The sequence below is a fragment of the Ochotona curzoniae genome, unplaced genomic scaffold, assembly GCF_017591425.1.
Source record: "Ochotona curzoniae isolate NIBS_2020 unplaced genomic scaffold, NIBS_Ocur_1.0 patch47, whole genome shotgun sequence".
NCBI classification, from domain to species: domain Eukaryota; kingdom Metazoa; phylum Chordata; class Mammalia; order Lagomorpha; family Ochotonidae; genus Ochotona; species Ochotona curzoniae.
In genome coordinates, this window is record NW_024467025.1 from 97,109 (window position 1) to 121,345 (window position 24,237).

The 24,237-nt window shown below is 40.6% G+C and overlaps 1 protein-coding gene across 1 annotated transcript in view; it reads left to right on the top strand.

Moving 5' to 3' along the window:
• The window catches only part of LOC121168042 (WD repeat and FYVE domain-containing protein 2), a 159,053-nt gene that overhangs the window by 90,893 nt on the left and 43,923 nt on the right, over window positions 1–24,237 (top strand). The gene's annotated exons all lie outside the window — the stretch shown is intronic.

Genomic DNA, 24,237 nt, shown 5'->3' on the forward strand with positions numbered 1-24,237 from the left:
TGCCAGGTGCATTAGTAGGGAGGTGGTTGGAAGTGGAGCAGCCAGGATTTGAACCAGTGCCCATATGGGATGCTGGTGTCACAGGCTGCAGTTTAACGTGCTGCTTCATGACACCAGGCCCTTCCTACTTTCTCAGATATTTAGTGGTACCATTTCTTTTTTTATTTTAAGATTTATTTTTTATTATTATTTTTTTATTGGAAAGGCGGATATACAGAGGGGAGAGACAGAGAGGAAGATCTTCCATCCAATGATTCACTCCCCAAGTGAGTGTAACGGCCAATACTATGCCGACCTGAAGCCAGGAGACTCTTCCGGGTCTCCCACGCGGGTGCAGGGTCCCAAAGCTTTGGGCCGTCCTCAACTGCTTTCCCAGGCCACAGGCAGGGAACTGGAAGGGAAGCAGGGCTGCCAGGATAGAACTGGCCCTCATATGGGATCCCAGGCGTGCAAGGCGAGGACCTTAACCACTTGCGCCACCGCGCCGGGCCCTAGTGGTACCATTTCATAGTCATGAGAGCAATAGATGGTGAATTTGGAGGAAGTTTTAGGGTGTCTTGACTTCAGAGAATTCTGGACCTCCATTTTTTTTTTTTTAACTTTTATATAATAACCCCACTGTTGTTTACACTGACTTATGATTTTCTTATTTTATCGTGGTTTAGACTATAAAAGACCACCATTTCTGAGTCATTTCATCATTATTAATTACTGGATTTTGTAATGTAGAAAGAGTTTTTTTAGAGATTGTTAGATAGACCCTTTCTTCTGAGTATGTGTGCTAGCATATCACAAAAAACTCACACACATTTTATGAGTTGGAACTATGCTTGGCAGAAAAATAGTCCTAGGTTTGCTGTCTATTAACACAGTATAATTCACAGGAGGTGGTTTTGTCAAAGAAAAAAAACATTTGCCGTTACTGTGGGCATTACTGTGCCTGTGGTATTTGTGCAGATCGGTGACCTTCATGGAACCTCTGAAGGACAAATTGTATGTGGTAGTCCTGTCATCTTTCACTGAGTATCAGCATATTGTCTAAAAACTTGGTCAAATAGTAGTGAAAACAGAGAGGAAGCGCATTCTTTCACCCATGATTGCTTTGTGGCATCTCCATTGGCAGTTTGGGACTTTTGGAGGTCTTTCTAATCCAATCTTTAGACAGTTCTGCGGCACCCACATTGCCCTCTATTTTCAATTAGATGCTGAGGAGATCCATTGGAGTTAGTGGTGGGCTGAAATCACTGCTGTGTGTTTGATAGGTGTTGTCCTGGTCGTATCACTGCAGCACACTCATGCTTAGGAAAGGCAGTGCCTAGAAAGTGATGCATGGATCATGTCCTAAGTTAGTTTCCTTTTTTCTTCTCAGGAACCTTATACTTCAATAATCGTCTTGGATCACTCTCCTAGGATTTTAACCACACCAATGAATCTTTTTCATTAAGAATCTTTTTCATTAAGAAGTAAAACATCACAGCTCTTGCTCAGCCCTCACCAACTGCCTCTCTTCCTTGCTCATAATCAAACTTCTCAAATGACTTCCATAGTCACTTTCTCATATCCTCATTTTCTACTCTGTTCAAATCAATGTAATCAGCTTCCAGTCCTTCAGTTGACCCAAACTACTCTGGCTGCAGGAATAAAAGATCTCCATGTCGACTTAACCAATTGACACTTTTAAATCCTTTTTCTGTTTGTTTGATCTCCAAGTAGCGTTTAACACTATTCACTATTTCTTCCTGAAATAGTTTCTTTTTAACACTGGAAACCTGGCTTGCTTCCTGCTCCCTGGCTGTTTCTGTTGCAAGGTGTTCTTTAACCAGCTTTCACTCAGTGTTTGGATTTCTTAACACTTGCTGCTAGACCCTTGCTGCTTCTCTCTCTCAAATTAGTCTCATCCATGGTATCGCTTCATTTGTGACTTTGACAATAGAGCCACTTTTTTTTTTTATCTCACTCTAGTGCTTTTCTCTGTGGTTCCAAATTCTTTCTTAATATTTCTCATTAACTGTCTCAAAGGAAACTGAAACAACAAATTCAAAATCAAATTCCTGTCCCTCCCCTCCTACCTGGTCTCAGTGTTCTTTGTTTGAAGGTCTGAAACTCCTGTCTGTACTGCTGTGTAAACTAAGGACCTGAGGAGTCTCACACACACACACACACACACACACACAATTTCTCTGTCATCTCTTTCTTGGATTCCTCAGGCATCTCCCTCACTAGTCACCACCGCCAGCCGGTTTTTCCATATTAAAGCTAGAGTAATCTCACAGTGCAAATTTTATCTTGCCATGTGCCCTGGCAGCATCTAGCAGGTGGCTTTCCCTTGCTGGTAGACACAGGCCAATACTGTCCTTCACATGGCCTGTGGAACCTGCCAGTTCTGGCCATTCCTACCTCTGCTGCTGGTGTTTTTGAACGGTCTCCTTTGCACTGTTTCAGCTCTGTGGCCCGCTTTTCTGTCCATTCTGTTCACCATGTTCCCGTTCTTCACAGAGCCTTTGTCATTGCTGTTCCTAATGGTTTGAATGTTTTTCCTTCTATTTGCCTATTTTACTCTCATCTTTCACATCACAGTTGATTTCTCATGTCTTAGAGGGAGGTTTCTCCTTATCTTCCAGTAGTCACGTTCCTAAACTGGAACCTTTGTAGTGGTTTTCATAGTGTCATTTTATATTGATTGGCATAATTATTTTAATAGTATGTATATTCAGCGTAAGTTTCTCAAGGCAGGGACTGTGCTTAACTCTGTTACACCCTTGGCACCCATTAAAGTGCCTATAAGTTTTAAGTGATTTGTGAATATGAGTATCAGCTAAAGTGATGAATGATTGAATGAATGTGTTTGTTGAGTTGACAGAGATTAAGAATACAGGTTGTGCAGTCAGACTTGCTGAATCAGATCATGGTTGTACTTCTTTAAGTTGTGTTTCTGGGCACATTGCTTTATTTTCTGTTTCCTTATCTGTACAAGATTATAGTTACATCCATTTCATGTGTCTGTTGTCAAGGTTATCTGACATAATACTTGAACAGTTCTTGGAACAGCATACCAAAACCCAGGAAACCTTAGCTAAAATCTGTGTGATACCGATGAAGTAGGCTAGTTCCAGGGGGAAGAAATGTGTTAGGATGATTCAACTTAGTTCTGGTCCCATCTTTCATCTTTGCTGCCTTATCACAGCAATTTCCTCATGATATATAAAACCTGGACTGTCAGACACTCTTTATTCTGCAGAAGAAATCTTATCCAGATTGTCATTTTTATCTCCATCACCCTATCAAGACAAGGGTTCCAAAACTGTATAGAGATTCCTCAAGGAAAAAAAAAAACACTAGAAATACCATATGATCCAGCAGTCTCACTTCTTGGTATAAATCCAAGGGAAGTGAACTCCATCTGTCAAAGTTTCTCACTCTGTGTTTATTGCAGCACTATTCAGGATAGCCAAGAAATGGAAACAGTCTGAGTGTCTATCAACCAGTGAGTATAAAGGAAATATGGTACATATACACAATGGAATATTACTTAGACATAAAAGGGGATGAAATCTTGTCATTTACAGTAATATAGATCGACCTACAGATCATCATGTTAACTAAAATAAACCAAACTCAGAAAAGACAGTTATTGCACCATCTCACTCATATGTGGAGTCTAAAAAGTAAGTGATGTCATAGAAGTAAAAAATATATTTGTGCTAGCAGAGGCTGAAAAAAGATGATTGATGGGTACTAGGTTATATCTAGATAGGAGTTAGAAGTTCTGTGGTTCTATTGTACAGTAGGATGAAGATAGATAATATTAACTTGTTGTATATCCCTACTAGATAATACCTAAAAGATGGGGTTTTGAATGTTTTCACCATAAAGAAATGTCCAGTGCTTGAAAGGATATAATTACCCTGACTGCATTTTACATGATGTATACATGTCAAAAAGCATCACATAGTATCCAATAAATAAATACTTTTGTTAATATGACTGTTAAACTTTATATTTAAACTTTTTTCAAACAAGGAAAGGATTGGCCTTGGACAGGTGTACAAATTATTGAAGATGCTCTAAGTGGATGATTGAAGCGGAAGGCAAGGGATCCCAGCCATCAAGGGTTATGTTGATTCCTATTCCTTTGGAGATTTCATTGGCCAGTGTCTAGAGAGCTATCTGAGCCTACAATTTTGTCTTATTTTTCAACAGTAAAAATCAGTATCTTTGGTACCAAAGTTCTTTTTAAGTCATTTTCATGAAAGGTTTGAGAATGTATTTGTATACACAAACATTTTGCGAATTTTTCCTTTGAGTTAATTTTTTAATACAAACTGAGACTAGAGTTGTATTGCCGTCATCTAGATTGCAAGGTTCGTAGCCCATAGGGATGGATGTGGCATTTCCATTGTTAATCACCTTCAATGGTATGCTTTTCAAGAGTACCCTGACAATAGCAGTCATGAAACAGCCTCCAAAGAACCATCTGACATTTATTCCATTGTTGTGAAGTTTGCCAACTCCCAAGAGCTAAACTGTCTGAAAAAAGCAGTTCTCTTAAAATCTCTCTCAATGTTTCACCTACTGTATGATTTCAGGCAATCTTGAAAAGTGAGTGCCTCTTATTGGCCAGGAGCTGGTGTTAACAGGGGGAGTAGTGTTTGGAGGACCCTAGTCCCTGCTTGGTTTTGTGTGTCTTTGTTTGACTAAGGATGGATGCTGTGGCAGCCTAGGGTGATGGTAACCAAAGTAGCTTTTTCTTTCCAAGGAACCTGTCCCTCCCTGTTATCTGCTGCTCCTCCTACACTGCACCTTGAATAAGGCTGCTTACCCCCTCTCACCACCAGCTTCACTTCTTGACACCCTTCTCTCAGTCCCCAGTGAAGGTTTTCATTTTTTTAGATTGGTGCTCATTCAGACCTTAAGTTTATTGAAGCACATTACACAGCTGCCTGAAGAATGGTACAACTTTTCCCTCAGCAGCAGTCACACAGGTCCAACTGGTTTGCTGCAGGGTCAGCTCAGAGTTTTTCTGTGCTGAATAGGGAGAGGAAATATCTTCCAGTGCATGAATGGTGTGGTGGCTGGGTTTTTGTTGGGGTTTTTAATTTTGTAAACCATAACATCTCCCCAGATCCTCCTGTAGTGGAGCTGTGACTGGGTGCACCCCACTCTTCTGCCTTCCTACGCATGCTCTTACTTGGGATTCTGGCCCTGCTGCCCAAACACCTGTGCTTGTTCTGCTGCTGCTTCCTTGCTGTCGCTTGCTGTACTTCTCTGATTTAACGTGCTTCTACGTAAACACAATTCTCTTCTCCCTCTCACCCTCAGATAGGCACTTTCTCCTCTGCTGCTTCAGTAGATGGCATTATTGAATATCCCCAACCAGAAACAGGATTCACATTTTCTCTGCAACCGTGACCCACCGACTGATCTCAGGACTAGAGGCTCCTCCCCCTCTGATTGATCCCACTAGTGCCTTTTCTTCCCACCCCTTACAGTTGTTGCTTAGTCTGCTGCAATAAGCTCCAGACAGGCCTAGTCTTTGATGTCTCCACTCCCTCCGGCTACTCTGCCATCAGATATATTATAATATTGAGTGTAGTCATGCTGCTTGTCTTTACCCAGCCTCTCAACAACATGCAGGAGGAGTTTTAAAAGCCTAATGCTGTATTCTACTTCACCAACTTTATCTGTCACAGCTCTTCTTACTAAATGCCACACTTATCTGGTTCACATCCTCATGCCCACATCACTGCTTTCCTGCTCCCAGATCTTACCAACAACTCTTGCCCTATTTTTAAGATGAATCAAAACTCCAAACCCATTCTTAAGAAAAATCTGGCCTACTTCAATGCAGGACTGAAAGGCTTTCTACTCATGGTATTGTACACTATGAATTCAAATTTCTGCTTTAGTATTTATGTGATATTGTTCATTATTTGCGTTTTGGGTTTTTTAAATCTTTTTTCAAAAAAGGTTTATTTATTTTTATTGGAAAGCAGATTTACAGAGAGAAGGCGATAGAAAGAGTTCCTGTCTGCTAGTTCGCTCCCCAAGTGATTGCAATGGCCAGAGCTGAGACGATCAGAAGCTAAGACACAGGAGCTTCTTCCAGGTTTCCCACTTGTGTAGAGTCCCAAAGCTTTGGGCTATCTTGTACTGCATTCCCAGGCCACAAGCAGGGAGCTAGATGGGAAGTGGAACAGCTGGGTCACAGACCAGCACACATATGGCATGCTGGCACTTACAAGGTGAAGATTTAGCAACTGAGCCATCGTGCCAGGCCCAATTTCTATGCATATTTTAAAAACACGTGTTTGTTTGAAAGAGTTACAGAGAGAATGAGGTCTTCCATCCTCTGGTTCTCTTCCAAATGGCTCTAATGGCTGGAGCTGGGTCAGTCAAAGCTAGGAGCTAGGAACTAGGAGTTTCTTCCAGGTCTCCCATGTGAGCACAGTGGTACCAACACTTGGGCCATCTTCCACTGTATCCCCAGGTATATTAGTAGAAAGCCTACTAGAACTGGAGCAGCCAGTACACAGTCAGCTCCTATTTAGGGTGCCAGCACCACAGGTAGTGGCTTTCGTGCTATGCCACAGAGCCAAACACAGTTTACATATATATTTTATTTGTATAAGTCTGTGTTAATACATAAGTTACCCCAAACAGTCTCTTGTAACCAAAAGAAATTTGCCTTTTCTTTTACCTATTTACCCTGAGCAAGTAGAGGCAGGAGATTTAAATCCATTCAACTTTGTAATGTCTAGTACAGAACCTCATACAAACTGAAACTTTAGTGTTGATTCTTGAGTAAATAGAAACTGTACAGGCCTCCTCTGTGTCCCCACACGGGAGTTTTTTCCTCCTTTCATTTTCACTCTTATACATAGTCATCTTTATAGAAGCCCATGTTTCTCATCAACTTTGCAAAGGGAGGAAGTCATTGTTTTATGCCCTACTCCCTGTGGCTGACCGAACCCAGAGTTCATGGGAGAACTCACAGTTAGCACCTGCTACGTCCACAGGGAAAGGACAAAATGCCTGGGTGATTGAGGTGTGACTTTGCTTCCAGAGTATCTGCATTTCTATTTTTATTTAGTCAGATCGTCTGGGACAGATTTTGCAGAAACCTCAATTTACTCATTGTTCACTGGGGATGTTAGGAGTATATGCCATGTGGAATTGAAGTGAAAATTACATAACTTATATAAAGGCCTAGCACTCAGGAGAATCAAAATGGTGAAATAGGGTAAGGGCATGTTTAACAAACGGAGAAATACTAACCACTATGAAGCAGAGAAACCATATTCCAGGAAATAGGAGAGGACAGAACAACAGCAGAGGGGTACCCAGAAACTGACAGACACAGGAAAGCAATAGACATAACTGTGTGGTGTTGCAGTGACTGATACCACAGTGGCATTCAGTGAACAGTGATCTAAACTCCACCAAAAACAGGAACTCCACCAGCAACAAGGTACGAAGGGACATTTACCAGGAGCTCTGGAGGTAACCCAGAAGAACTGCCCACCCTGCTGGTCTGTTTGATTTGACCTTGAGCAGAGACAGAGCACCAGGTCCTGGACAGGCAGTGTGAGAACAAGGTGGATTTCACAAGACAGTCTGCCCCAAGAGGCATGTCGGGCACCATTTTGTTTAAGGAGACGAAAGCTATAGGACAGGACATGCACGGAGCTGGGAGTGAACTCATTTCTGACTCAGTGAACTGCAGCAACGTGGCATCCTATAGGTTCCACTCAAGATAGATCTAGGTAACCCTCAGACCTGACGGCCAGCAGACCAACAGCTCCATGAGTGGTACATCAGGTGACATTTCTTACAGTGTGGCAAATAATTTAAGACCACAGGAACAACAGTTGAGCTGCACACACTGACCTGGCAAGAACTCACTGAGTTCAGTGCATTGCACTGGTCTCACAGGAAAATAATACTGACTATGACAGGACAAAATATGTCCATGTGACCCTCAGACCTAATGGCCAACAAGTTTCAGCAAGATCAACACCAACAACAACCTAGCTATATAAGACTGCTAGTGTCTCCCTAATCCTGGGACCTGTTCCAACCAGAAGTGGGAGAAAGGTTATACAGACAATGGTGCAGCCTCAGCACAGAATCACAGGAGGTACAGACTGGTGAGCCAGGAGCTGGGGCTACTGAGACCATGGAGGAAATCTAATACAAGAATCCAGACCAGGAACTCGCTGTAGGAAGTGGCACAAGTGACTATAAACAAAGAGCAGTGTACCAACTACAATAAGTAAAATCGAACTGTAGACCTATGGGTGACACAGTTTAGAAACCTGCCCCAAGGAGAAGAATCTGCTAACCAAAAGTACAGTGACCAAGAGTAAAAGAAGAGACAGAGGCACAATGAGTATTACTGAAGACTCCCCTGCAAAGGAGCAAAAGCCTTTGCCAACTTCACAGTTAACTGAGGAAGATATCGAGAAATGGAGATACAGAATTCAGAACACTTGTTATAAAACTTCGTGTCAACAACGAGAAACACATCAAGCAGACATTTAAGGAATTCAAGGAATATGTCACTCTGGAAATGACCAATGAAAGCTGATATATCAGAAATGAAGAATACAGTAGAGCAAATTAAAAGTACAGTAGAGAGTCTCCAAAATAGAATGAAGGAGGCAGAAGAAAGAATGTCAAAATTGGAAGAGATTTCCTGTCACCAAGGGAAAACAAAACAAAAAGCTGGAAGCAGAGCTGGATCAGACCAAAAAAAAAAAAAAAAAGGATTCAAGAGTTATGGGAATCCCAAAAGGTGCAGAAAGAGAAGTTGGATTTACAAATGTATTTAATGAAATAATAAGGGAAATTTTCCCTAATCTAGAGAAAGAACTGGGAAACAACATCCAGGAGGGGCACAAAACTCCCAACAGGCCTGATCAAAAATGATCTTCATCAAGATACGTGATCATCAAGCTCTCTTTAGTCAATAATAAGGAAAAGATCCTTAAATGCACACGTGAAAAAAATCAACTGACATATAAAGGAATGCCAGTTAAACTCACAGGAGATCTCTCACAGGAAACTCTACAGGCCAGAAGAGAATGGAGTGACAATCCAGATTCTAAAAAACAAAACAAAAAAAAAATCGTCAACCCAGGATAACATACCCACAAAGTTTTCCTTTATCTTTAAAAATTAAATAAATTAAAAATTAAATAAAATTCTTCCACAGTCAAGAAAAGTTAAAAGAATGTGCCTCTTCCAAACCTGCCCTACAAATGATACTTCAAGATGTTTTCTTGACAGAGAAAATAACGCCCACCAAAACCAAAGGCAAATGTGAAGAACATCCCAGTAAAGTAACAACAAAAAACTAAACCAACGAACAACCCATTCCTAAAATGACAGGACCAAAGTACCACCCATACATATTAAACTCTGAATGTAAATGACTTAAGCTCAATCAAACATCATAGATTAGTAGACAGGATTGAAAAAACAAAACCCATCTATTTATTGCCTACAGGAGACACATTTCACCAACAAAGATCAGTGGAAACTGTATCTCATGGATTTTGATTTTTTTTGTTAGTTTCATCTCTTCAAAACATTTTCTTCTGATTAAATTCTTCAATGACTCATAGATCATAGATAGCATCATTTTCTTCAAGAAGGTTCTTGACTTTCATTTCTTCAGCGACATATTAGTGATTCAGTAGCATGTTATTTAACTTTATGGTGTTGTTAGTTTCTTTTTTTTTTCTTCCTGTTGTTTATTTTGTTTTGTGGCTTTTCATTTAAAGGGATGTATAGTAATGGTGTAATAGAGATTATCATATCTAGCAGCATATTAGTTAGCTTCATAGCAATATAAATTTTTATTTTTCTTCCTGTTGTTGGTATTGTGGCTTTTCATTTAAGGGGATGTATAGTAACTGTGTAATGGAGACTGTCATTTCCAGATGTGAGGATACAATGCAGTATGCATTTCTACTTTCACACAAATTTGAACACCCAATGAAACTGTTTACTATATGACAGTAGGATGCTGGACTCTCTGCCATTGTCCATGCCGACAGTGATGGACATATGACTGTTTATGAAGAACTATACTATAGTAATGATATAGGGGAACTCAGTGAGGGGGGAGGGAATTGGGGAAGGGATAAGGAAATCCCAGGGCCTATGGAACTGTATCATAAAATGATAATAATAAAAAGAAGTAAAATAGTAATTAAAAGAGGCCTAGCATTCAGAAAGTCTTCCAGAAATTGCAACTGCAGGTGGTAATGCAAAAGTTCTATTTTACTATAAATAAATTTTAATTTACTTTTTGGTAAGCTTAATGCTTTATCTAAAAGTAAAAACCTTTAATTTTTTAAAAAACACTTTATTTTTAATGGAAATGCAGATAGAGAAAGATCCTCGGTCTACTGCCTCACTCTTCAAGAAGCTTCAAAAGCTAGAGCTGAATCGATCCAAAGCCAGGAGCTTCTTCTGGATCTTCTACATGGGTGCAGGGTCCCAAATCTTTGGGCCATCCTCAACTGCTTCCCCAGACCACAAGCAGTGATTTGGATGGGAAGTAGAGCAGCCGGGACATGAAGCAGTGCCAATATGTGATCCCATCAAATGCAGGGCAAGGACTTTAGCTGCTAGGTTACCATTCCAGGTCCCAAACTTAATTTGTATGCAATGAGTTGCCACTGGAAGTTTAAATATATTTTAACAAATATTTTTAGACTAGGTTGTGTCTTATGAGTACCATTGCTGGCTAATAAGCTTTACTTATAAAATTTTCTTTTTTATTAGTTTTATGTAGATTTGAATAATTCTCAGAATTGAAAATTTGTGAATTTAAATATAAGAGAAAATTATAATATTTAAGCATGGATAACATGGTTAGAAACAGATTGAAGAAACTGCCCATTATTGTGTTTTGTGTTAACCAAACACCAAGACATTGGCTAGTCTTGGGATTTGAGTGAAAAGTACAAATTGTTCTATTTGTTGGCATTGATTAACAGAAGTAAATGTTTAGCAGTTAAACTCTCTTTTTTCCTTTATTTGTTGAATATCTTGTAAATATTTTTATTCACATAGTTGTATAAAGCATTGAACCCCAAAATGACAAATATGGTCCTACTTTAAGCCTACTGTTGATGAGTAAACCAGTTAATCTTTCTCTGATGATTTGTCTAAATAAAAACACAAGTAGGAAATGTTGGTTATTAACTGCAGCTGTGACTTAACTATTTTGTGTTTGTGTAGTATATATTGATTTTTTATGCTTCTTAAAACTCATACATGTAAAATATTATGGCATTCAAAGTCTATTTTTCAGTTATTACATTTAAAATGCTATTTTGTATTCTTATTTGATTCTTCTAGCAAAATATATTAATTACCCTCCGTGTGCCACAAGTGTTAGATGCCTGTGATACATTAGCAAACTAAATATGTCATCTTTTCTTAAAAAGGCCCTCTTCTGTCTGTGTCATATATAATAAACTCAATTTAGATAAGGAACATAATAATGTCTACATTTGTTAGATGATTGTAAGGTGATATGTACTGTCGGGTGAAATAGCGTGGAGTAAAAGGGAATGGAAATGTGAGGGCAGGGTAAAGGGAATGGATTGAAATTTTCAAAAATATATTTATTTAAACGGCAGAGAGGAGACATACAAAGATTGTTCTAATTGCATGTGCACTCCCCCAATGCCTGCAGCAGCCAGGAGGAGCCAGGAACTGTGTCGTGGTCTCCCTCAAGGTTGGCAGGGATCCAGCCACACACAGCCTCCCAAGGTATAGAAGCTAAGTAGCAGGCCTTCTAAATGAGTGCTTTATGCCTGCATCTAATCTGGTGTCTTAACCAGTAGGCCAAGCACCTTGCCTAATTGTGATTTTTAGAAGATAGACTGGTTGGGCCTCATAATGAGGTGTCATTTGAGTACAAGACAAGTGGGTGGAGGAATGAGTCATACTTAATATCTGGGGAAAGGAGTTTCACACAGAGGCCAAGACAGAGCAAAGCTCTGCGACAGAAGCTTTTCTCATACAATTAAAATTTTGATTGTATTTTTAAAAAGGGAGTGATTATTCCTTTACTCATACGTATTTGTTGGTTCCCTCTCATACACTATAGGGAAAATGGTAATCTTGTAGGAGACACACCAACAAGAAAAACAAAACTACCTTTCAATTTAAAATCTGTAGGGAATAAAAAAAGTCTGATCATAGATAGAACGGACTTAATGCAGATTGTGATCAGTAACATAAAAGAGCACTGGAATTTCTTGAATTTCAGGGAAACAAGATCCTTTCTACCTGGAATGAGTGTAATAAACACAGACCATTCAGCCTGGCTTGGAGAGATAGGTTTAAGAAATAACAGAAATTGGAGAGAGACTAGAGCAAAGGTTAGGAGGTAGAAATGTGCAGGTCATTGTCCAGGATAGTTGGAAGTGCATTGGAGGGGGCAGCGTTCAAGAGAGATGATGATTGGATAGAGATGTGTAGGAGAGCTTGAGTAGAGAGAAGGAATGATTGACGAAGATAACTCAATGGCCAGCCTCTTGTACAGCCAGTCCAATCAGTTGTTGCTGTCCACAGCCAGCATCTGTTCTGACTGATCAGCGTCCGTGGCAGACCAGCTGACTGTACTTTCACTGGGTAGCAGCCATCATTGGAGGCGCACAGTGCTTCATGCTTCCCTTTTTGTGGGTATTAAACGGTGTATTGTCTGGGTTTTTTTTTTTTTTTTTTTTTTACAAAGCATAATGATTTCAGAATTTGCACCGCAGTTTTTTTCTCTGCTCATAAAAATTCAGTGAGACGTTTTCTCAGGTTTCAATGTTTTGAGGAGAGCTCTTTGAGCTCAAAAGATCAGTGAATTTAAAAAAATCAAGAGACAGATCCTGTTTTTCAGCCCAGCTCTGCAGTCAGAGTAGTTTGTGATCTTGGGACAAGTCCAAGCATCTTCTAAACTTTAGTCTCCCATCTAAGGAATGAATCATTGGATAAGGTAGTCTCTAAGATCCTTTACAAACTCCGAAACTCCGAGAGAGCAAGAGCTTAAAGTTCTAGAGTAATTTCAGTATCAACTGGGAATAATAGTTGTCAGCTGTAACTATTAGGCTAGAGGCTGGGGTTGGGTCTGGCAGTGAAGATACTGGCTGGAATTTCCTGAATCCCACTTTGGAGTGCCTGGCTCCTGACTCCAGTGTCCTGCGAATGAAGACCATGGGAGGCAGTGACAATGACTCAAAGTAATAGGAAGACCTGGACTGAGTTCCCTGCTCCTACAGCATCTGATCCTTTCAGCTTCAGTAGACAGTTTCTTTCTTTGGAATAATTTTCTCAAAAGTTTTGACCTATGTTTTCTTCTGTTTAGATAAATAAATGGCAAATTATGTAAACTAATCTCTCATATCATTTGTTTAATATAACAGCAGAATTTTTATTGAGTATCAATGTCATTTAGCATATGCAACTTCTTTTACTGTCTGTGAAAGATAATGAGGGTACAGGATACAGAGAGACTTTCTTTTGTGTACAACATAGATATTATGGATTAAGATTTTGGGCTTGAACTGGATGTTCTTCATTCATTGAATAACTTTCAAGGGCATTTGTCCTTAAGATTCTGCAGTTTGCCAGAGGCAGTTTCAGGAGTGGTTGCATCCTAACCAACTTCTCCCTTCCATCCTCTTGGGAAAAATGCTACTGAAAAGCCAGGGTATGGGAAAGAACAAAAACACCCGCCCACAGATAAGCAAACATGCTGGCAAGTAAACCCTTAAGCACCCAGGCAGAGCAACCACTTAAGTAATTTTTGTGCAACGAGATCATGAAATGTTTTGTGTGTAAACCTGAATTTGAACAAGAATCAATAGAGTTTATAAGCCTGACTTTGTTTCATTGTAAGCATCATCTTGAATCTGAAGAGACCGGCTGTTGTTGCCCAAACCCTAGGCATCTTTGTTCCACCTCTTGTTTCAGACACTTCTGTGGTACATGTCAGTCTTAGAAATGTGTCTGGAATTTCCTACAGAGCTTGCAGTCCAGGCTGGGAGTTTGCCGCTAAAGCATCCATTCACCACCTTTTTGAAATATCTGTCTTCAGAAAAGGTTTTAGTCTTTAGGCACTTGACATTAGGGACGATGACAACTAGCCTCTCAGAGCCTGGATGAGAGAACATCCCCACTGATTGTTAGCTCCAAAGCCTCTTTTCATAATCATAAACAAGAATATGTCTTTGAATTCTGCAGGCATACTGGCAGAATCTGAAATGAATATTTTGGAATGCTAAAATCAATTTAGTCACTGAAAAAAGTAGTTCTCAAGCTCTGATCCCTGAGAAGGAAACTTTTTCATACTAGCGTCAAGATACTTGTCTCTTTCAATCCCGTTTTCCAACACATGTACGAATTTGATGCAGAAGCAAATGAGAACACAAGTGTCTTCTGTTAGGCTTCTACCTTGTCACTCCATTAATGAGAATTGCTAACCTGGAAAGCAGTGCTTCTGAATTCACTACATTCTTTGTTTTGTAAAGAAAATTTTATTTTTACATTACTGTAATTAAATTGTCATTGTTTTATTGACTTAATACTTGAAAATTTCTGCAGCTGTGATTTCTAATAAGATGTATCAATCAGTGTAACCCACAGAAATCCAAGATGTTCAGAATACGTTATTTTTTAGGGTAAAGGAACCAGAAACCAAAGTTTTGAGAATTACTGATTTTAAACAAAAAGGTAACTAAGATGTCCCAGACTCCAGGCCACTCAGGGTGAGAGAATGGAGGCAACCTTAGATAGGAGGCCCCTGCAGCTTAGAAGCTCTTTGCTCAGTGCCATTCTCATGGATTTTGAGATTTTACTTGCTGGTGGTTTTTAGAGAGATTTTAGTTTCACAACAAAATTGAAAAAAATTCCCATAGACCCCCTGCTTCCATAGACACATAACCTTCTCTGTTATCAGCATGAACTTGTATTGACATCATTGTCACTCAAAGTCCACAGTTTACATAAAAAAATCATTCTTGGCGCTGAGGATTCTAGGGGTTTGGGCCAAGACATAATGACATGTGTCCCCATCCATCACTCAGTTGTCCTGTCCTACAAATCCTGTTCTGAGATAGCCCATGCAAGGTCCAGTTAGGAGAGAACAGAAGCTGGGTAATCAGAAGAGATGAGTTAGTTAGAAAAGGATACTAGGTCGTTGCACTTAGAATGACAGATCGGAGATGCCGAGAGAGGCCTTGAGCCTGTGAAGGCTATAGTGGGGGCAGTACAACTCCACTGGCCCATTGCTTTCACATGATGACCTCTGTGTCTTTGCAGTATATCCCGCTCCTCTGTAGTGGTTTATGTTCCTTACACTCAAAAGAGCCTAAGTCAAACCTGGAATAATAATAAAAATAATGTGTGCAGACTATGAGGATCAGCAGAGTTTGTGTGGTTAGTACTTGAATTTGACTCTCAACTTCCTGGTATCTGAGGCAGGAACAACAAGACACTACTAATTTTGAAACTATATAATAAATCAGTTTTAAAGATAATAATATATTTCTAACAATGATTTCAAATCAGTCATTTGTTTACATATGAAAGTTACTCAAAAAACTAAAAATGGAAACACCATACATGATCCAGCCACTCCATTTCAGGGTATATGACCAAAGGAACTAGAATCAGGGATCTTGAATAGATCATTGCACCCCCATGTTCACAGTCACATGTACATTACTGAAGAGCTAGAAGCACAAATATCCATCAACAAATGAATAGATACATAGTATATACATACAGTGGGCAGTTATGTGACCTTAAAAACTAAGCAAATTCTGTCACCTGCTACAACATGGTTGAGACTGGAGGATGTTATGCTAAATTAAATTAACCAGTTCCAGAAAGATAAAAATGTCATGATTCCACATGAATGAAGTACCTCAAGCCGTCAAATATCATAGAACTAAAGAAGTAAAAAGGTGATTAATCAAGACCTGAAGGAAGGGAGTTGGAGGAATGGGTGTTTAATGGGTGTAGAGTGTCAGTTTTACAAGATGAAAAAGGTATAATGTGCAAAACTGTAAGTTTGCTCAGTCCTAATAAGCTAGGGACCCAGAAATGATGAAGATGACAACTTTAATGTTGTATATGTTTTTGCTACAAGGAAATAAAAATCAGTCACATTCGTTTCAATAAGTAGATTTCAATTATGTATTTGACAAACACATGTAGAAGTACAAATATGGGGCCCAGCGCAGTTGGCCCAGCAGATAAAGCTCACCTTGAACGCACAGGGATCCCATATGGGGGCCGGTTCTAATCCCAGTGGCACCGCATCCCATACAGCTCCCTGCTTGGGGCCTGGAAAAGCAGTTGAGGATGGCCCAAAGCCTTGGGACCCTGCACCCACATGGAATACCTGGAAAAGCTCCTGGCTCCCGGCTTCAGATTGGCACAGTACTGCCATTGCAGTCACTTGGGAAGTGAATCATTGGACGGAAGATCTTTCTCTCTGCCTCTCTTTCTCTCTGTATATCTGACTTTGCAATAAAAATAAATAAATCTTTTTTTAAAAAAGAGGTACAAATATGTATTTAACAAGTACAGTGTACATACATGCATTTCTACAGCAGAAACGCAAAAGCAGAAATAGATTTCTTACGTGAATATAGCATGAAGAGTTTACTAATCCCAAAATATTCTTGCTCTTACAGCATCCTCTTATTTGGAGGCAAAAACAAGATACCTCTGGGTTCACAGGACCCTTTCATGTGTTTAGCTGTTCGCTAATGGCATGGCATAGGCACACATACAAGCTCACCCACCCCAAAGCTGTGTACTTTGATATGATACTTTTGCTAGGTAAATAGATGTTATCTCTTCCTTCACTCTTAATCATTTTTGCATTAAGAGTCCTTAATTATGTTTGCCCTGTTCAAAGTTAAAAGTTAGTTCATGTCTTCAATAAGCAAAATGCATGACAAAGAATCAGTAGCAAATAACCTAGATAATACTTTTTATCCTCCAATTAGTGCTGTGTTTTAAGAAATAGGGATCATTGAGGAACTTTTAAACAAAGAAACTAGAAATTCAAGTTTATGTCTGTGTGCATGTGAAAGTCAGTTACAGAAGGAGAAGGAGAAAGAGATCTTCCTCTGCTGGTCCGTTGCCTGAGTGATCGCAGTGGCCGGGGCGAGCACAAGACAATGCCAGGAGCCAAGAACCTCATTTTGATCTCCCACATGAATGGAGGAGCCCAAGCACTTGGGTCATCTTCCATTGCTTTCTCAGTCCATCAACAGGGAGTTCAACTGAAAGCAGGCAGGACATGAACCAGTGCCCATGAGGGATGGCAGCATTTGCAGGTGGTGGCTTTATCCACTATATCACAACACCAGCGCCAATGTTGGAATTCTTGAGGGGAGGGTGTTTTATAGGTGAGTAGTCAAGTTTTACTTGGAACTGTGTAGTTCTCCTTTGTCAGTAAACTCAGAGTGGCCCTGGAAACAGCAGAGGAATCCAGCACATTGTTTCCTAATTGTTATTGATTGTTTAAAAGTTCTTCTATTCTTTGCAATGGTTGAACATTACTTTTGAGAAGAAGGAAAAGAGGGAGACAACAAATCCAGTAAGTACATCTGGCTTAGAGTAGGGCTTCTGCCTCAACATGACCATAAATATGAGATAGCTTTGTGGGCAGAGCAGATATATTTTTTTTAAGATTTATTTTATTATTTTTTTATTGGAAAGGCAAATATACAGAGAGGAGAGACAGAGAGGAAGATCTTCCGTCCGATGATTCACTCCCCAAGTGAGCGCAACAGCCCATGCTATGCCGATCCGAAGCCAGGAGCCTCTTCCGGGTCTCCCACGTGGGTGCAGGGTCCCAAAGCTTGGGCCGTCCTCGACTGCTTTCCCGGGCCACAGGCAGGGAGCTGGATGGGAAGCGGGGCTGCCGGGATAGAACCGGCGCCCATATGGGATCCCGGGCATGCAAGGCGAGGACCTTAACCACTGCGCCACCGCGCCGGGCCCCAGAGCAGATATTTTAACAAATACCCGAGACTGGGTTATTTGTAAACAACAGAATTTTCTCTCTCACAGTGTCGAGGGACTGGGAAGTCCAGCATCATGACTGCAACAGGTTTGATGTCTAATGAGGTTCCAGTTTCTACTTCCTTGACACAGAGGGACACTAGGTTCTAACTTTGTGTAGGAGGTGGAGGGAATGAAGGATTGTGTGATCCGTTTCACCTCTTCAGTAAAGGATTCTAATCTCACTCCTGAGTACTCCACCTTCATGACTCCACCACCGCCTGAATTCTGCACCTCCTAATACCATCACATGCTCAGTTAATTTTAAACCCTTAATTTAGGACAGACAAATACTGAAAACACTACCCTGTGCCTCAGCCTTATGTGCGCTTGTCAAGCCCTGTTCCTGCGTGGAACTATAAGACACCACACAGCACTGTGGGTTCTAGTCTGCCAGTCCGTTATTCCCCATCTTTCACGAGATATCACTGAGAACTTACAATGTGTGAGGGCCTTAAGATGACCTAAGAAAACAAGTGATACCCTTCATTTGAGTAAAAGCATGAAGTACTGCCTCCTGACCTGTTGCTTTGACTGACAAAAGGCTGAATAGCAGCTCCTCTTGGATAAGGTGACATGTTAGCAAACAAAAAGCAATGTATCCACTTGGCATACATTTTTATAAACCAAAAAACAATAATGATGAATCTTGTGAAACATGCCACAAGGGGGTTGTGAATGGCATGTGTATACACAGTCATGGGCCTCCTTGTATGTTCTTTAATGACAGAGCTACTAGCGACATTTAAGATATTGCCCAAATTAAGATGGATTTTTTTTTCAAGCCTTACTTTTCATAGGAATTCAGAGACAAATAGAAGCAGAAAAGGCATTGACAAATGTACAAAAAAGCTTAAAAGCTTTTTTTTCTTTACTCCACCGCAAGCCACAGTGTTGGATTCTAAGAACATTGTGGTTTAAGCATTGTGGCCGTTTTTCTTTTCTTTGCCATCCTTAATTTGGTCTGAAACATCAAAGAAACAGCCCCCTTCCTTTTCTTCTGAAGCTTAGAAATAGAATGGTGTGGGCCCCACATGATTGCCTATTGGCTAAATCCTCACCTTGCATCCACTAGGATCCCAAATGGGCACCAGTTTGTGTTCCAGCTGCTCCACTTCCCTTCTAGCTCCCTACTTGGGACCTGCAGTTGAAGACAGCCCATAGCCTTGGGACCCTGCACCTGGAAGAAACTCCTGACTCCTAGCTTCTGATTGGCTCAGTTCCGGCTGTTGCAGCTGCTCAGGGAGTGAACCAGCCTAAGTTCTTGGGCCTCTGCACTCACCGTGAGAGACCTGGAAAAAAATATTGGCTACTGGTTTCAGACCAGCCCAACTCGAGCCATTGCAGCCATTTGAGGAGTAATCCAGAGGCTGGACAATCTCTCTCTCTCTCTTTCTCTCTCTCTCTCCGTCTCTTCTCTTTCTGTATTCTGCCTTTCAAATAAATATTTTTTCTCATCCTTTCTTTTTTAATTTTTTAAATTTTGAATGAATTTTATGGTACAATTCCACAGTGCCTGAGACTTCCCTACTCCCTCTCCATATTCCACGCCCCCCCCCCGGGCTTATTTTCCTCATTCAAATAAATATATATATTTTTAAAGTCAGTTGTTAAGCCTTCATTCAGTATCAGAAAGTTAGGGATTAGGAACCAACTGTGCCCTGAATTCTAGCTTCCTGCTAATGTGCATCCTAGAAAGCAGCAGGCGGTGGCACAGATTGTTAGTTCCTGTCATCCACATGGGAGACTGGATTGGGTGGGTCTCAGCTCCTGGATTTGGCCTGGCTTAGTCCCAGCTGTTGCAGGTGTTTGGGAAAGGTATTAGTGAATGGGAACACACTTTCTCCTTCCCTCTCTCTCCCTCTCTCTCTCTCTCTCTGACTGACTCTCAGATAAATAACTTGTAAAAAATATTACAGCTAGCAGAAAGGTTGCATCAAAGAAATACATAGGACTAATAAAAGTTACATTTTTCTCAAGTAGTAGTATGCATTAGAATGTGTTGATTAGGATTGAACAGTCACTATCATACACCACTGGTAGGGGCATAAATTGGTACAAACCCTTTAGGAAAAATATTGGTAATGTTTATCCAGAGCTTTAGAAGTATTTTAGTCTATGTTAGTAATTCCATGTCTAGAAAACCACTCACAGGAAAATAATCATAAAAGCAGATGAAGATTATTTATAGACTCATTACATTTTCAGCTTTATTTATTTGAGAGGCAGATACAGAGAGAGCTTTCATTCCCTGGCTCACTACCCCAAAATCCATGGGAATAGGGGCTGGACCAGGCAAGAAACCAATATATGTAACCAACATGAACACTCTCCTGTATCCTTTCACATTTCTTTCAACTGTGTTAAAAATGCAAACTAACTTTAAAGTTGCATGTTATAAGGGTTTTTTGGTTCCTGTTTTGTTGTGTAAAAATAAGGTCACATAATAAGCATTACCGTGTAACTTGTTTTCACTTACAACTATCAGAGGTATCCCTCTAGGAAGCACATGGTTCTAACTTTGGTTCTACAATGCTTTGTGAAATAAATATGCCGTATGCTACTCAAGTACTTTCTCCTTTGAGTGGATATTCCACTTGTTTGCTGCTTTTTACAATTACAAAAATGCTGCAAGTGCAACAAATCCTGTAAGTCCAGGAGCCATGGGTGGACAAGAGACTGCGGCCCAGGCAAATCGGCCATCTACCTGGGGCTGGGGAGGGCTCACAATGACACTAGCTTCTCATCCCACCAGATGCATTCGCTAGATGGCAAAAAACTTAGCATCTGTGACAGCTGGATTTGGTTCTTAAATTATAGCATCCCAGACCCCAGTCTGAGCTCTCTGGGTGCCAGCAGTGACTACATGCCACTTCATTCACTTCCTGGGTTTCTCCTCCACCGTCTTCCCCTATACCCATGATCTGGCTTCAGCAGCCACCAGGCTATGGCACAGACAGTGGAGAAGGTGTGTCTCCTGCTCAGTTACAGCTATTCCCTACAAGTGACTAGAGCAGTACCCTCTGCAGGTTTCTGCAGGCTGTGCAGAACTGGGGTCCTTGTTGGAAAGCAGCCATCAGCCTGGGACCTCTGAGCTGCAGCTGAGTAATTGGAAGTGGCAGCCACAGCCTTCAGCCAACACATTATCAACAGTGCAGAAGGGCAGCCCTGACACCTGCAGAGCTAGATGCTCAGTGACCTGCTGATTGCTCATGTATTGAACCTTCCTGAACCTGTGAGCCTTTCCAGGAGATGCTACACAGCTATGCGCTTGGATCTATAGCCACATTCATGGGCCTGACCCATGCGTGCTCTAGGACCAGGAACACTGAGCTACAATGTGGGATGTGGTACAGAGGCATCTCAACATTTTGGTAGTGGCCATAGAGGGTACACTGGCCATCCTAAGCCCTGTGTCTGACCTCTGACCCCAGCCTTTTTCCTTTCCTTTCCTTTCCATTTATCCTCTCTCACTTGTTTCCGTGGGGTGTATCCCAGTCTTCTGTGATGCCAGGCTAGGGTACAACCACAGCACCCTCTGCAGGTTCTGAGGCAACAGTTTGGGTTCTTGCCAGTTTCAGATACCTGGGGGAGGGGTGGCAAGCCCCAGATGACTATCACCCTCATCCTGGTTCTTAGCTGACAAGGAATGGACATCAGGACACAGGTACAGTAGAGGATGGCAAGATTATTAACATGCTGGTGAGAATGGGATACACAATGCCAGCTTACCAAGGCCACCTCAGGGACCAGTAGGGAAACAGGTATGGGGTGAGAAAGCCTTGTCCAGGCTGTGCTCTTAGGCACTCATGCTCTTAGTGTATTTCATCTTCCCCCAGTATTCTCAAATTAATCAAGTCTAGGGTCTGGCTCCTAACCCCAAAAGAATATGTTAAAGAAGGCAAAGATCTTTAATATGTAACTCCTTTTGAACTGAAATATATGCAGAAGATATTACTAGCTCAAAATTTATATACATTTACTAGTCTTTTCTTTTTAAGATTTATTTGTTTAAAAGGTAGAGTGACAGAGCCAGGAAAGGCATCTTCCATATGCAGACCGACTTTTCAAATGGCTACAACAACCAGGGCTGGGCCAGGCTGAAGCCAGGAGCCAGGAACTCCATGCAGATCTCACATGTGTGTTGCGGGGACCCATGTAGTTGGGCCTTCCTTTGACGGTTTAGCAGGGAGATGGATTGGAAACAGAACACTTGGGACTGGAACCCACACTCCAATGTGGGGTGTCAGCATTCAGCATTGTAAGCGTTTGCTTTAGTCACAGTGCCACAAACCAATCTTTACTGTCTTAATAAACATTGCTAGATCCCTTTCTGGAAAGTATGTATCCATTCATTGTCCCACCCACTGCCACTTTCAAGTGATAGCCTATTTCCATATCTGATCATCATTGGACATCCCTAACTTTTCCATTTTTTTACAACATAGATGCACAAAAAAATGATAACCAGTTGTTCTTTATGAGTATTATCCTGTTTATGAGTTAGAGCACTTTTGATGTATCAGTCTGTCATTTTCATTTCTTGTTGTATAAATTTTCTTGCTTTGGTCTGGTTCTCTGAAAACTGAAAACTTAGATACCAATACTTCATTTGGAGGTCCAAGATGTGCAGTGTAAGTGAAGGGAGCAGAAACTCGAACACCAGCTGAACTCCATCCTACGTAAACTCCATGCACAGACAGAAATGCTGGAACGGAAACAGTGCGTTTTGGATGACTCTACCAGAGAGGATGATGGAGATGGGTCTCGTCTCCCAGTTCTCCATTTCCCTTTGAATTCTGTTGACTTGCCTTGAGTTTGGTTGCCTGGAAGGGATGAGATTGCAGGTGGCAGCAGGTAGTAGCTTTTTTCTTAAAGGAGGGTACTTCAAAAAGTTTGTGGAAAATGGAATTAAAAGATAAACTTACTTTAATGCAAGAAATTTGATACCGATGCACAATTTTTTCATAATGCAAATTTCCATGATTTTTTTGAAGACTTTTTTTTACATCCTGTATTATTTGATATACTACAATGAGCACTAAAAGCAATTAGATGTTGGTGGTGAGTCTTGAGTCTTTAAAACTCAATTTGGATATTTCTGTCAGATTCGAAATGGCCTATTCAGAATGTATGTCAGGATATTTGGGGCTTTATAAAGAACAAGGCTCGAGGTCAGGTTGCTCTTACCTGCAATGAAAGGCTGAGGGTGAATCATTGCTTCGGCACATTTATCTTTCCCTACCCACAGTGGAGCTCCTATGGCAAGCCACTTTACTTTAAAAATGAGTCAGCTCTGTTCAGTTGTTAGTCTAAAAACTCTTTGAAATTAAGAAATGGATAAGGTAAGTACCACTCCCTGGAGGAATAAATAATAGGAAGATAAAAAGTGACAAGTTGAATAATGCTATTTCTGAGAAAATCATGGTGAAGAAATTCATTTGTAGATCAGCTTGTTAAAGGGGGCTGAAACAGAAACATGAATAGCTAAGAAACTTGTATGCTCTCAAATCACCTCCTATTTCACCTTTGTGACATTTATCACACAAATTGTTCATTTTTTTTCTTCTAAAAAATTACACAGACTCTGTGAACTCAGTAAACACATTGATAGCAAATAAGGGGTTTCTGTGTCTGTTCTCCCACTCTCATTAGTCATCAAAATAAAATTCTGGTTGCTTCCAAATGTTTTTGAAAGATGTTTTTTTCTCTTTTTAAGCTCTGATGAAGTCATAAGTTTATAATACTTTGCAGCTTATGTTTGACAGCTTACCTTGTAAGAATGTATTAGATATTTTGCCTTTGAAAGAAGCTTTAGATTCAACCCTGGCTGTTTTCTGCATGTGGGTCACTTTATAAATGCATACATGCTGACATAACTCCCCAGGAGTATATGCAGTGTGCTAAAAAGACACTGATTTTTGCAGCAAATCTGACACCCACACTAATCTCATCAGATTGGGGCCAGTGCTTATTGATACCCACTGTGCCAAGGTGCTGTATCAGAAATCCAGTGATGATAAACAAGGGGAAATAAATTGCTGGTATTATAAACAAAATCTTCAAAGTATTTATAATTTATTTCTCTACTAGAGCAAATGCATCCATTTATCACTGACCTGAGTCTAGCAAATTTCAGTT